General features: G+C 49.8%; 1 protein-coding gene and 1 non-coding gene across 2 annotated transcripts in view; both read right to left on the bottom strand.

The window, feature by feature from the left end:
* Positions 1–15,579, bottom strand: part of LOC127037812 (zinc finger protein 333-like) — a 1,302,204-nt gene that overhangs the window by 1,276,839 nt on the left and 9,786 nt on the right. The window lies entirely within an intron of this gene.
* Positions 6,891–6,963, bottom strand: TRNAL-AAG (transfer RNA leucine (anticodon AAG)). Its single transcript has one exon. It is a non-coding gene; the product is annotated as a tRNA-Leu (tRNA).

The raw sequence follows: 15,579 nt of genomic DNA, 5'->3' as shown, positions 1-15,579 counted from the left end.
GGCGGTGGCAGAGCCAGAAAGAGAAGCCACCAGTCCTGACTCCTGTTCTAACAGGCAATAAACGCCCCCAGAGGCAAGGATAGAGCCCAGGAATCGAGATGGTGGGGAAATTTCATTGAATCCATTTCTGTCAGAAAATCCCATTCAGGCTAATCCGGTTTTTTTCTCAAAATCATAACAAGTGGGATGAAAGTTCTTTGCAAAAATATTGTATTGCAAAACAAAAGCATCTCCTGTTTGTCAGAGTGTGTTAAATTGTCTCCTCGCACACAAAGAGGAGACACTTAGATCTCAAACATTAGATAAGATGCTTCAGTCTGAGCTAAGTCATTGCTGCTCTTAACAATTTCAAAATAAAAAAATGCAAATAAAATAGACTATTTCAGCTATTCTATTACGTGTTAATCTGCTCTGAGTAAACGTGATAGGACACCTCATATTATGCCCTACTCCTAGTGACACTTTCCAATGGATCCCCATCCTCCACCCACCATCAGGTAGGTGCGAGCGGATCATTATTATTTCTACTTGAAAGAGGGAGAAGCTAAGGCTGAGAAAGGAGAATTGACTTGTCTTAGGTCACACAGCCAGTCAGAGGCAGAGTTGGGAATAGGACCCAAGAGCCCTGATTTTCAAACTACCCATTGGATCTTGAATTTCAGACACTGAATGACCTGAATAAAGTGCTCTCAGATGAGCTCCAGACCAACAAGAGTGACAGTAACTATTCAGCAAGTATTTGAGGAGAACTGCAATGTTAGAGAGAATCATGAATTGCTCAGAGACAACTAATGCAGAGAAGCGGCAAAATTCATGAAACACAAACATTTCTTTGACTTATAAAGAGAAAAACAAGGACCTGAGTCTCCTCCCTGTCAATAACCCCCTGCTCAGCCAATCCGGCTAGAGACTGAGGAGGGGAGGCTGAGGGATCTCACCAGGGAGCCCAAAGGATGGCCCAGGTCACCGGTGGGGATCACTTCCCGAGCACTAGTTCAGCCTCACATTTTTGGGTAGACCTCCCACAGTGAGAACTGCAGAGCACTGCCCTGCAAAAAACTAAAAAAAACCACACACACACTCTCTCTCTCCCCCTCCCTTCTGGTGTTGGGAGGGGAACAGGTAAAAGGACAAAGGAAGCAAGAGAAGAGAAAGGAGGGAAGGAGGGATGGAGGAAGAGGTGAAACAAAAAGGACAAACCCTAATGTCCCCAGTGATTCTAAGGGACAAAATCCCAGGTGCAGAATAAAATCCTGCCTCCTTAAGCTCTTGTTTTCCATATCTCGAATTCACCTGTCACCAGATGGATCAGACTGAACAGGTTTCAAACCTCCAGGAGGCTCTTACCTTCTAAAGAGGGACGGCTGTTTTCTAGTAAAATCACTACAAGGGAAGGAGAAAACTCAAAAGAGGTTCCTCCTGACGCTCATGTCTGTGAACCCGAATACTCTCTCAGTCCTCAAAGAGAGACCTGGAGAAGGAGACTTGCTGAAGCAAAGCCACAGGGGTCTCTGAGGTTTCCCTGGCCCCTCGCCCCTGTCCTGCCTGGCTGATGTCAGCATCTCTCTGTGAGGTCACCACCCCCCATCACCTTGGACCAATAGTCTGAGGTCCTGCAAAAGGCCTTTGTGATGTCACTGCCACACTCCTCCCTTGATGTGCCAATATCCTGCCCCTGGCCAGGCCCTTTGGAGGTTTGAGCTACTCCCTGTGGACACCCCACTCAAGGAGCGTTCGTTCTAGGCAGCAAGCCGGCTAGACAGGAAAACATCAGACACTGCTCCCAATGCTACACTCAGTGTTCCAGAAATTAGTCGACTTTATGGCCAGAAGAGACCATTAGAGCATCTAATCAGTCCCCCTGCATATCACAGGCCTCCTGCATGGCACAATAGCTACTTTTGGGGGAAAGGCATCTAGTCTTCATTGAATGACATCACGGGATGGAGAATCCACCACTTTCCTTGGTAGCTTGTTCCTGTGGTGAATCATCCTCGCTGTTGACTATTTGGGGCTTAGTTCTAACATGAATTTGTCTCTTTTCACCTTCCAATCATTGGGTCTTGTTATGTCTTTCTCTGCTCCATTCAAGAGCCCTTTAATACCCAATCTTTTCTCTCCATTAAGGCACTTCAACACTTCAGTGAAGTCACCTTTCAATCTTCTTTTGATAAGCTAAACAGGTGGCGCTCTTTCAATAGCTCACTAGAAGGCATTTTTCTCCAGCCCTCAGAACATTTTGGTGGCTTTTTGCTGCCCCAGCTCCAATTTCACAGTATCTTTTTCAAATGAGGACACCAAAACTGGAGGCAGTATTCCAATATCAGTCTCATTGATGCCGTGTCACCTCCTGTGATGTTATTGACATAATCTGTAACTTTATAGATCACCATTGTGACCACGGTTCTGTATTTGCAGCCTATATGATTGAAAGGTTGTCGTGAAAGGGGTCTATGGAGAGGTTCTGATTGGCTGATTATAATTATGCTATGTCTAGATGTGTATCAATTTTGTAGTTGAAGTTCTGAATATTGGCTCTATGCTGTCTGTATTCAAACTTGTGCTATGTTTCCGACGAACACCCCAGCCAGACAAGTTGGTGTCAGTTCTGCCTAGCCTGCTTGATGGCCCATTAAGGACCATCAGCTCTACAATCAACCCATTGAGAGAAGGCAGATACGTCTTGTGGCTCAGGAAGGTATGCAGGGACCTGCCTATGGACAAAACTCAAAGGTTTTTCTATGCCAAGTGCTGGATAGAGTGTCCTTGGGACAAAGAAAGCAAAGACCACATGGCAAGAGACTGTGAAAGGCTGATGCCTCGTCTCCATCTTGTCTTCAATCCTGCTTTGTACCTCTGAAGGGATTTTGCTACAAACTGAAGCTCTGTACAAAGGACTGAATGACCCATCCCAGCTGTGGATGGACTCCAGAGACTTGATTTGAACCTGCAGTTTATTCCATCACTGCTACAAGCCTGAACCAAGAACATTGTCATTACTGTATGTGAAGGGTTAAAATTCATGTGCATTTTATATAACAACCTGGTCTATGGATTGTCCCAGCTCTTTTCCAGACCCAAAGTCCAGAGTATAATCAAGGGACCAGAAGCCTAGCCTAGTGATCAGCTAAAAGAAAGCTGGGGTAAACAGAAAGCCTTGCTTGCTAAGATAGGCTTGGTCAGCAAATTGCCATTTGTTGGAGCTAAGAACTAAATCATTGTGTCTTATTCAAAGCTGCAGATTGAACAAAGAATCCCTGTTCCTATTGTGTAAGTCTCTTCTGTAGGGAGACGTTCTTCCCAGAGATCCAACCTTGAGTTTATGAAAAGTTGGCAGATGTCAGTATAAGATATGGCATCCTTCCACCTCCCTTCCCAGGGACCAATGCCTTGCCTTAAGACACACAGAAAACAATCTTTATTGCCATATACTTTCACTGTTTCTTTGCTTTAACCCCTAGGAATGTACCTGGAGGACAATCAAAGGAGTTGCTCCTTTCCTATGGACCTCAAATCAGAATTCAGCATAGATATTTTATACTAATAACATTTTATCAAAGTATTCATGAAATGTTAACTTGCTAACTTGAGACCATGGGTGGAGACATTATGTAACCTGTTAACCTTTGGCTACTGTGCTTATCATGTCTTGCAGCAAAACCTATCCCAGAGTTTGGAACTCCCTACCCCGTCACTTTCCCCCACCCATGGAAAATCTATATATTCTATTTTAATCAATTTAGAGTGTCTCTGAGCCTAATAAGCAAGGTGACACTCTGCCAGTGCTGTGTGTAATAAACTCCTATTTTTGCCCTCTACACGGTGGAGATTTATGTCCTTCACAGACACCTGCTGAATAAAGAGGAGATTCAGCATCCAACTTGGCTGAATGTGTCTTCTCTCCCCACAGCTTGGTGATCTTCCGAGGAAATGGAGAAGACTGCCTTTGCCTAGCTGTACATTGCTTGCAAAAGAAACAAGTCTTTTTGGTGGCAAGTGTTGAAAGGAGCCATTAGACAAATGTGGAGACAGGAAAAATGTCCCCCAACTCAACTGGCATCTGTGGATGCTGAAGTCACAACACAAAGTGCTAAACAGTATACGAGCACAGGCTGGTTTCAGAAGAGTCTCTACCAAAGCCTTTTCCAACAGCAGGGGCCTCTCTGTGCACAGAACTCCTGGTAGCGTGATGGCTGTAGGCAGTGGAGAACTTTATTTTGGCATCTGTTTGTCAGTGAACATCTACAGAGGCAGTTTAAAGGTCTCTAGATAGTGATCTTTGGGAAGAGCTGGCTGAAGTGTCTTCGTACTAACCAGGAGATCCTGGCTTGGCATGCCAGTTCTTCCTTGCAAGTCTTGAGGGAAATGGGGAATGTCTGTAGTTTGGAATTTGCAGGTGTTGTCCTGGACCATCAAAAGGAACAGTTGCAAGCACTTTTTCAAGGCAGGCACCTTGGCTTAGCTGGCTAAAGCACCTGTCTAGTAAACAGGAGATCCTGGGCTCAACTCCCAGTGGTGCCTTGTTGTATGGCTTTTGTCTCCTCTGCTCACATTTTCCTGTGTCTTTCTAGGAAACAGAAGAGACCTCCCTTGGTATCCAAGTCATTACTTGCTAAGGAAAAGGCTTCTTTGGAGAGAAACGTTGGAAAGAATCAAATCACAAGCCTGGAGTTGATGAAAAGGCTGCTGTGACTGGCATTGGCATGGTGGTTGCTTTGACTGCAATTGCTGCAACATAAAAGCCTGCACCACACGTCCTTGTGATTCACTGGGGATGTCCACACACAGATGTAATGTCGTCTTCCTTTTGATTGTCACTGATGAAAAATGGAGCAGCTGGGAGAAAAGTCCCAGAGGCACTTGCCAGGTAAAGTGGAGGTTAGAGATGCAGAACCCAGTGGTGCCTTGCCAAATGTGTCCACTCCTCCCACTTTTTGGTCAATCTTTTGAAGAAGCAGAGAAGACTTCCTCTGCCTTGCAATGCAAATGCTTCCAAAAGAAACCGGTCATTTTTTCTGACAAGTGTTGGAAGAGGCACCTAAGAAACGTGGAGACAAGGAAAAGGTCATCGTAACTCAACTTGCATCCATGGCTCTTGAGGCCACAACGCAGAGCACTGAGCACTGTACGACCACAGCTGGGGACAGAAGGGTCTTTTTCAAAGGCATTTTCCACTAGCAGGGTCTTCTCTGTGCACAGAATTCCTGATAGTTTGATGTCTGCAGGCACTGGAGATCACTATTTTGGCATCTCTCTCTCTCTCTCAGTGAGCATCCGCTGTGGTTGTTGAAAGTCTGTGATGGGATCTATGGGATGCAACCTGAACAGTGGGACCCCTGAGCCCTTTGTCCCACCACCTGGACTCCCTCTCACACATGTGATGCTGAGACAAGCTGTGAAGATCTGGCAGATATTGCACTTACACAGACATCCGTAGATAGGGACACAGCCAACTGAATTACATGAATGCTTCTGCAGCCACTCATAACACTAATGATAGAGAGTCGCCCCCCCACAGCTCTGCAGCCTTGAACCCCTGGATCATACCATCTTGCCTTAATCAGAAGCCTGATCAGTGTGAGTTTATTACACAGGGTCCACCCCTCCCTCACTGTGAATAGTACATGAACCAGCCTTGTAATGGAGCTGAGATTTCCTAAGAACTTCAAGCAAAATACACCAGTTTAAGTACTGCATAAAACAGATTTATTAACTACAGAAAGATGGAGTTTTAAGGATTATAAGTGGTAAGAATAAAAGATCAAAGTAAATTACCATGGAAATTAAAGATAAATTCACAATCTAAACTTTACACCTTATTACACTAGGGCGTAGTTCAGTTATGCACACAGGAAGGCTTAATGCTCGAGCTGCTGCACATGCTGGGCAGGCTTAAGGTCGGGCTCCCCATGGCAGGAGAGAAGAAGACTCGGCCCCTGGAGGGGCAGGCTGGGGCTTCCGGGATCCCATTTGCTCACAGGCAGCGCCCTGCCCCCACTCCCAAGTCATCCATGGTGCCCCCAGGTCGGCCAGAATGGAGCAGCAGTTTTCACTGCACTACGTCCACTTATGGCTTACAGGCAACTCCCAGACTCACCACAGCCCACCATCTCGGCCAGAAAGGAGCCCACTCAGCCTCACCATTGCTGCTTTTCCTTCCCCCCAGAACCCCGCTTCTCCTGGGCTGCAAGTAGCCATCCCTGGGATGCCAACAGGCAGCCACAGGGGTCTGTCTCCCAGCAGCCAACCGCACCTCCATGGGTTCAGCCCTCAGAAGGGCAGGTGGGAGTTTCGTGGATCCCAGTTGCTCACAGCCAGCCCAGCCTCCACCTCTAAAACCATCAGTCACGCCCCCAGGTTGGCCATAAAGGAGCCGCCATTCTCCACTTGGACTCAGCTTTGCTTGTTTTCCTTTCACCCAGAACCCCGCTTCTCCTGGGCTGCAAGTAGCCATCCCTGGGAAGCCAAGAGGCAGGCACAGGATTCTACCTCCCAGCAGCCAACCGCACCTCCCCAGGCTTTGCAGAATGAAGGGTGGTGCTCTACTAACCCCACTTAGCCGCACAGCTTCTTCCCTGCCTTCCTCAGCTCAACTTTCCTCTATTGCCCCATTCCTGCCTCACTTCCTCCTTTGGCCAGTCACACAAAGGAGCCCAGCAGGAAGTGACAGCCTCTATAGGCCAACCTCCAACAGCAGAGGTGGCCAAGCCACAAGCCTCCAAATGGTGACTGGCCTAACTACTCTAGGTTCTCCAGCCTGACACCAAGGTGCTTTCTCCACTGCTGTCAGCATCCTCTGTCATGCAGGGGTTGGAGTTATTCCAGGGACAGGCCAATAGGAGGAGTGGCCTTTCTGAACAACAAGGGGATCTGGGAAAAGGAAGCCAGCATGTTTCTGCCTGGTTTTGAACGAGGGACCTTTTGCGTCTTAAGCAAATGTGATAATCACTACACTACAGAAACTCCACCTACTTGGCTGTTGATCACTCTGGCACAGACCGATGGACAAATCTAGAGAATGTGGTGGTAGCCCCTCGATAGGTCAGCTGGCAGAGCAGAGGACTGGAGCCAGCACTCAGGAAGTCATCCTTACCTCGCCCGTGTGACTCCAGCTTGAGGGAGAGTTTCTTTTTCTTCTCCATGCTGACAAAGAGCAAGAGAAGAATGAAAGGTCAGGTGGGCCAACTCGGTGCAGAAGCCCATGCTGTCTTTTCCAGCTGCATAGCCTGAAATGAGGGACTCGTGGCAGTTAAAGGAACTGCTGCACTCTCAGAAAACATCCTGCCCATGCATAAAGGAGGATAGAAGAGCCTGTTACTCTAGCACGCTCCCAACTGCACTGTTTCAGCAGCAGCTAGGTTTCTTTTTGGCCTGTTACTTTTCTGTCTGGGATGTTGTTGTCAGCTGTGGCACAGAAAAAGGACGTCATTGCGAGCTGCCCATGAAGATAAGATTAACTTTTGCCTTCCTTGCTCGGCTTTACTAGCTTCCTCACCCTATTCCTGCTTTAGTTCCTGTGTTACCTGAAGGCAACGGGGGCCCAGCAGTACGAAGAGGAAGTTAGACAGCTAGACCCTGGTGGCAAAAGCTCTACCACCGCTTGCCACCCCACTCTCTTCTCCCAGCTTCACATATTGACCGCCAGGGACTTGGTGCCCAGCAGCGAAACGGAAGGCAGTGGACAGAGCCACCCTCGCCTTGAAGCTCTGGCTCATTAAACCGTATCTTCAGTCGCTGATGGCCAATGAGAGACCAACAGCGCTAGCTATTTTAGCACTTGAAAATGCCATTGGTCAGTCATTGGATCTCTTTAATGCTGTTACATAACAAATGAAAATAGAATCTCAGTGTGACATTCTGTACCTTTGGGGGAGTGTGCTGTAACCCCCATATTCCTCATTTTCATATAATCGTGATCTTATATACAGAGCATGCCTTGTAAGGCATCAGGGGAAAGGATATGATCTGCTGAAAGTCATTTCTCTACCCATAGATGTTTACCATTCATGCATATGAAGTTATGAGAATCATGCAGTGTGGTTGTCACTATGCTGTAAGGTGGGGGAGTCAGCCAAATATTAGCTCCCCAGTGACAACAGCAAGGAAAGTAACCAACACCCGGACAGGGTGTCAAACAACCCATCAACAGCCATTGTTCAGTAAGGGAGCTACAGTGCAATCACTTACCTGCAAGAGGACACCCCAGGGGAATTGCTCAGACTTGCTTGGAGAGACACAGTGATGCACACCTGACTCTGAAGGGGGAGCAAAGCCAAGAGGGAAGAAAGGACATGATAAAAGCAGAGACATTTGCCATGCTTTGTCTCTCTCTCGTCCACCTACATCTACAGACACCCCCACACCAAGCAACTGAAGCGCTGATGAAAGGGGAGAGCCTGGCTGAAAAGCCACCAGCCAGCCTGTGGTGAGAAGCATCTAAATTTGTAAGGGCATTGAAAGGGTTAAGATCAGCTTAGAGTGCATTTTGCTTTTATTTCACAAAAACAACGAGGAGTCCGGTGACACCTTAAGAACTAACAGATTTATTTGGACACAAGCATTCGTGGGTAAAAAGTCCTCTTCTTCAGATGCATGGAGTGAAAATTGCAGATAGAGGCATAAATATATATTGGAACATGATGTAAAGGGAGTTACCATACAAGGGGAGAACCAGTGTTGAAGGCTAATTCAGTCAGGGTGGATGTGGCTCTCTCCCAGTAATTGACAGGGAGGTGTCAATACCAAGAGAGGGAAAATTGCTTTTGTAGTGAGCCAGTCACCCCCAGTCCCTCTTCAAGCTCAAATTAATGGTGTTAAGTTTGCAGATCAGTTGTAACTCTGCAATTTCTCTTTGAAGTCTGTTTTTGAAGTTTTTTGAATGGCTTCTTTTAAATGGCTACTTTGAATGGCTACGTTTAATTGTGTTATTGAATATGAACATGTAAATGTGTTATGGAAGTCCCATGTGGTCTAGTGGTTAGGATTCTTTGCTTTTACCCAGGCAGCCTGGATTCAATTCCCCACACAGGAACAATGCAGAGCTTCTCCTTGGAGGGGAGGCAGGAAACAAAAAGAATGGGAAGGGATCCTGCCAGCAGCAGAGCTGGATAGAGTTGGGAGCAGTACTGGATTTGACATGGTGCCATAGTGCTAGGCCCAAGCTCTGAAGGGACCTGTAACAGTAACTTCCTCCCCTCTGCAGAAAGGGAGCCTCAGAGCAGCCTGGATTCAGTAGGGGAGCTGAGACCCCACAGGGCCCTGGGAGCTATAGTTCCTTGGCCAGCTCCCTGCCTTGGAGCAGAGAAGGAACATTTCCCAGCATTCCCTTGGCTGCTATCAACAGGAAAGGGAGGGGGGAAGCTGTGAGACTTCATGCGCTGCAGCTTGCTGTGGCTGGGGGGCTGGCTGCTAGAAGCGGGTGCCACCTGTGAATAGGGAAGAGGTGTGACCAAGGAGTAGAAGGCTTTGGCCCAGCTAGCACCCTCAGAAGACTTCCCCAGACGGGCTTAGGGATGCTGGTGTGACCTCGCCTGGCAGCCCCCAAAGAAGGAACTGGGTGGACTAACTGGACAGGGCCCCTCTCTATCTGAAGCTGGGCAAGGGAGGTATGTGAATCCCACCAGAAGGTAAAATGGTAAGTAAGGAAGGGGAGGTTCTACTGGACCTGGACAGCTTCAGATACAGGACAGGAGGATTTCCACTTCTGAGCCATGAAAATAGAAATTGACTTTTCCTTTCCAGATGTATCTAATATTCAGAAAGGGAATCTAGCCCCTGCCTTCCAGATCTGAACACCTCAAAATCAGGAGTGCTCAAGCTCAATTTGGGCAGCTGTTACTTCATTTCTCCCAAATCAAATATGCTGATCCACTGTCATTTACTGTAGAAAAAGTAGGAGAAAATTGAGCAACAAACGTTGGGGTCTTCCCAGTGCTAACTGGGGCTGGAATTGCTATTTTCAATAGCCATTACACTTTTTTTTTTAGTTTTGTTTGTTTAAAAGGAAGACAGTGATATTGCACTGGCACATTCCCCATAGAAACAAAGAATGGAACAAAAGAATAATAAAGGCACCTCAACTTTCCTCATTTATGTAGGACAGTCTTATTAGATGGATCCAGATATCTTCCAATCACAGAAGCTGAAAATTGTTCCACTTTACTGCAGTTCTGTAACCATGCAGGAACCTAGAGGAGGAAAGTGCCTAACTCCAGAGTCTGCAGCTGCCTAGGGCCAGTGCTGAGGATTTAGAGTCCCTAGTGCTGCCCTTGCAAGGTTCAAGCATGCTCAGCCTTGGCATTGCCTCCGCTCCTGCGGCTAGTAGCTGCAGCTGTCTAAGGCTGGCCTCTGGCAGTTGCCTCATGGCTGTAGCTAGAGAAGCTACAAGTGGCTCTATGACTCCTGGGGCCATTAAGCTAGAGCACCTAAAGACACTGGAGTTAACCTCAAGGAACAGAGGTCACCAGTAGGAAAGGAATGTCGGGGGAGCAGGGAAGGCAGGAGCAGGTCAGGCTTGCAGAGGGAGCTTCCAGCTGGTTGGGAGCATGTCCAAAGTAGAAAGGAAACAAGTATGGGGAGAGGTGGTGGTGACCAGGTAGCAGACTAGCATGTAGATGGAAGCAGAGGGAGAGACGCTGGTGTCTTCAGATTCCCAAGGGCTAAGTCCTCACTTTGGGGAAATGGTGTTTGCAGGTGGCTTGCTCACATGGCAGGATGGGGGCTGAGGGAGGGATCTGTCAGAACTGATCAGGTGTCTGCTGGCTTTAGGACTTTGAGCTGAGACTAGGACCACATGCAGTGACTGGTGACATGGGGGGGTCCTGGAGACATGGCTAGAGAAGGTCTGAATGAGGAAAGAGATAAATCTGTGGGGAGTTTCCTTGGTCACTATAAAAGTTCTGCTCACTGTGGACACTGGTAAACCCACATGGGTGTACAGCTCAATAAGAAAACCCGCGGGCTGAGGGAGCTGTGTATGGCAATGCATATAGTCATGGAGAGGTGTGTGATCAAAATGAAAAATGTCTCTGAGGTTCAGTACCGGGTATACGAAGGCACCAATGGCACTGCCCCACCAGGCCCACACTCGGAGCCCACAGTGCCTACACTGGGGCCCACAAATATGTTTGGTGCCAGGGCCAACAACAGGTTAATCCAGCCCTGACTGCCTGAGCACTATTTCAGCCTCACATTTTTGGGTGGAACTCCCACAGTGAGAGCTGCAGAGCACTCCCTCGCAACACACACGCACACACTCGTCCTGGTGTTGGGAGGGGAACAGGAGAAAGGACAAAAGAAGAGATGAAGAGAAAGGAGGGAGGGACAGGTGGATGGAGGAAAAGGTGAAACACAAAGGACAAACCCTAATGTCCCCATGATTCTAAGGGACAAAATCCCAGGTGCGGAATAAAATTCTGCCTCCTTAAGCTCATGTTTTCCATGCCTAGAATTCAACTCTCACCAGATGGATCAGACTGAACAGGTTTCACACCTCCAGGAGGCTCTTACCTTCTAAACAGGGACGGCTGTTTTCTAGTAAAATCACTACAAGGGAAGGAGAAAACTGGAAAGAGGTTTCTCCTGGCGCTCACGTCCGTGAACCCGAATACTCTCTCAGTCCTCAGACAGAGACCTGGAGAAGGAGACTTGCTGAAGCAAAGCCACAGGGGTCTCTGAGGTTTCCCTAGCCCCTGGCCCCTGACTGATGTCAGGATCTCTCTGTGAGGTCACCACCTGCTCACCAATAGTCTTTGACCAATAGTGTGAGGTCCTGCAAAAGGCCTTTGTGATGTCACTGCCACACCCCTCCCTTGCTGTGCCAATGTCCTGCCCCTGGCCAGGCACTTTGGAGCTTTGAGCTACTCCCTGTGGATCACCCCACTCAAGGAGCTTTTCTATAGAGCATCCTCAGATGTCTGAGCACACGAGTGCCATGGCAATGAACTGACACACATGGCACCAAGATGAGATCATTAGTAGACTAACCTATAGGAGAAGGAAACCCCAGCATTAGTAGGGGAGAAATCCCTACTGAACATGCATTACACCTAGCAGCCCCTGCGTGGGGTCGGGCGGGGGCTGCGGAGGGGGGAGACCTGGGAAAGGGATGGATGGAAAATGTCTGTGCAGCCGGGACACGGCCGGGGGGCGAGAGGAGAAGAGCAGGTGACCCCTGAGGAGCGGGGAGAAAAAGGGAGGGCTGAGATCCCCTCGGAATTACCACTGCCCCCTCCGTGGAGACCCCCTTCCTCTCCTGTCCTGCCCCCTTTCTCCCTAGAGAGCAACAAGCAACATCCAGGGTGACACCCCCTTCCCTCAAACCCCTGAGAAGTTCCCTGTTCCCCTCCCCCCATTGTGCCCCATTTTCTGTCCCCTTTGCCAATGGCCAGTTCAGATCTCAGGTTTGGGGTGTTTCCCCCCATTTTCACCTGCAGTGATTTGTCCTTGTGTAGGTGGGAAATGGTTCCCCCGAGTGATTTCTGAACTAGGCAGAGGGTTAATGGGCAGAGGCTGGGGGGGGCCTGAGACAGGGACACCTCTGGGCTGGGCTGGGGGGGCCACTCTCTGCTGGCAACAGGGCGTGGGAAGGGCCAGGAAGGGGAGGGGGGAGCAAGTGTCCCCCATAGAGAGGGTCCAGCCCCAGGCTGCTACCAGTAGCACATTCCTATCCTGGCCGGGGGGGGGGCTTTCTCCAGCTGGGACCTGCCCCCTAGGCAGCCCCAGGCTCTGACCGCACCAGCCCCGCCTGGAGCCCCCAGTGAGTGAGAGACCCCGGAGGGGGAGGGGGAGGGAGCACTGGGCCCTGACAGGAAAGTGACTCTCTCCCCTCAGATCTTGGTGTTTTCCTCTCATGTTATCAAATATGCAGTTTGTGACACAATTTCTTTGCAAATCTCAAAGATTCAAATAAAATAACCTAAACATTTGCCCCACTTCTCTCTAGTTGTCTATTTCTAATTGAATATGCCCTGAGATTTTCCTGTCTCTAATTATAAAATAATAAGAAAATCTCAGATTTACACCTTTTCTCAGATTATTGAACACAAAATGTTTGCAAATGTTGCCCATTTCCTCTTTATTCATTTATCAAGTATTCATGTGAAACACTCAGATTTTACCTCCTATCAACAACTGATATAAAATCCCTCTGATTTTCCACTTTCCTCTCTATAATTTGCAAAATGGATCCAAAATCTCTGATTTCCACCCTTTGTCTTTCATTTCTGAACACTGATCTGAAAGCTCAGGTTTTCCCTCTGTGTCATTATCAAATGTCAATTAACAATCCTCTCAAGTTTTGTGCTGTTCCTTATGTTTCTAAATCCCAAAAACTTCTTCCTTCGGGGGAACCTGTTGCCCTGAGTCGCTCTCCATTCTGGATGTTGCAGGGGATTAAATTTCCCAGTGATTGTCTTTCCCCTCTCCTTTGAGGATCATTTGTTCCCTCTTTTAGCTCTGTTAAATATTTGCCAAAGAAAGAGACCAGCCTGATATTTAATACACATCAAAGCCAGAGGCCTCCCCCTGTTTGGGGATCAGTGGTTCGCAGCTGGTAGTGGGAGAGTTGGCTGGCCCCTTTTCTTTTCTCCAGCTGGCACAGGATGAGGGGGTCACTCTGAGTGCAGCATGTCTTGAGAAGTATCCCAAACCACAAGACAAATGGTCTCTGTGAAGGGTTGCTTCCCACAGTGCTAAGATGTAGCCACCTCTGGCAGGATCCATGGTGGCTACTATTTGCTAGTGACAGGCCACGGAAATTTCTTACCTATTTTGCCCCTCCATGCCAGGCCTGCACAACATACGGCCCGCGGGCAACGTGCGGCCCGTGAAGTCTCACTGTGCGTCCCGCAGCCGGGAATCAAAGGGCTCTGGGCTGCCCGTAGCCGCGGGGAATCCAAACCCCTTTAAAGTTCAGCCGCGGCCGGGATTCAAAAGGTTCTGAGCTGCCCGCAGCCGCAGGGAGCCCAGAGCTCTTTAAATCTCAGCCGCGGCCAGGATTTATAGGGCTCTGGGCAGGCGGGCGGGGAGCTCAGAGCTCTTTAAATCCCAGCCACCAGGGCCGGCTTTAGGCCAATTCAACCAATTCCCTTGAATCGGCCTCGCTCCTAAGAGGACCCCTGCACCCAAGCCCCAGTACCAGCAAAAGCCAGTGCGCTGTACCAGGGTGGCCCAGCTTTCCCCAGGGGGCAATTTAAAAGGCCTGGGGCTCCCAGCAGGGGCTGGAACCCCAGGCCCTTTAAATTGCCACTAGAGCCCTGCTGCTGGAGCCCTGGGGTATGGCTGCGGGGCTCTGGGGGCTATTTAAAAAGTCCAGGACTCCCATTGCTTCTACCTCCCCTGCCCTTTAAATAGCCACTGGAGCCCCGCCGCTTCCCCAGGGTTCCCGCGGCTATTTACAGAGCTGGGGCAGTGGAAGCAGGGGCGCCCCGGGCCCTTGAAATAGCCCCCAAGCCCCAGGCTGCTGCTGCTACCCTAGTGGGAGAGGGGGGAGGAGGAGGAGGAGGAGGAGGAGGCACTCACCATAGAGGATGGGCTGTACCCCCTGTACCTGCACCCCCTGCCCTGCCTGCAGCCAGCCCGTCCCCAGCCAGCCCCTGCTGCACCCCCTGCCCGCACCAGCCCCGCACCTCCTGCCCTGCTTGCACCAGTTCCTGCCTGCAGCCTGCCCATCTCCAGCCAGCCCCACACCCCCTGCCTTGCCTTCAGCCCTGCACCAACCCCTGTCTCCAGCCAGCCCTGCACCCCGTTCCCTGTCTCCAGCCAGCCCCTGCCACACTGCCTGCCCTGCCCGCACCAGCCCTGCACCCCCTGCCCTGTCTCCAGCCAACCCCTGCCATACTGCCTGCCCTGCCCTCACCAGCCCTGCACCCCCTGCCCTGTCTCCAGCCAACCCCGTACCCCCTGCCTTGCCTTCAGCCCTGCACCAACCCATCTCCAGCCAACCCCTGCCGCACCCCGCTGCCTGAAGCCAACCAGTCCCGCACTCCTTTGTCTCCAGCCCTGCCAACCCATGCCGCACCCTCCCTGTGGCCCTGCCTGAAACCAGCCAGCCCACCCCACACCTCTTGTCTCCAGCCTGCCCCACACCCCTTGCCCAGCCTGCAGCCAGACCCTACCTCTCGCATCCTCCCCCTCCCCCACCTCCAGCCAGCCCCATGTTCACTGGTGCCCTGCAGTTCCCAGGGAAGTAACCCTGCACACCTGCTTCAATGAGATGGGCAGGGAGCAGCTGGGACCCACACATGTGCACCCTAGCACACCCTAAGGGAGTGGCAGAGCTCATTTCTAGTTCAGACCCATCTTTTTAAAAAAGAACTTTTAGGTAGGGTTAACATACATCTGTACTTTCCCGGACATGTCAGGCTTTTTGGTTCTTAAATCGCCATCTGGGAGGAAAATACGGACGTATGGTAACCCTACTGGTACAAAAAATACATACTGTGGCAGAACTTTTTATAGGGAACCGGTTGTTAAGAACTGAAAGGCTTTTTTTTCCCCAATCATCCCTGCGGGGCCCCGCCAAAAATGTTCAAATTGGGCCCCGCACTTCCTAAAGCCGGCCTGCCAGCCACGGCCGGG

This window comes from Gopherus flavomarginatus, chromosome 20, assembly GCF_025201925.1.
Source record: "Gopherus flavomarginatus isolate rGopFla2 chromosome 20, rGopFla2.mat.asm, whole genome shotgun sequence".
Taxonomy (NCBI): domain Eukaryota; kingdom Metazoa; phylum Chordata; order Testudines; family Testudinidae; genus Gopherus; species Gopherus flavomarginatus.
Note: the sequence above shows the minus strand (reverse complement) of the source record. Positions and strands in the feature narration are given on the sequence as shown.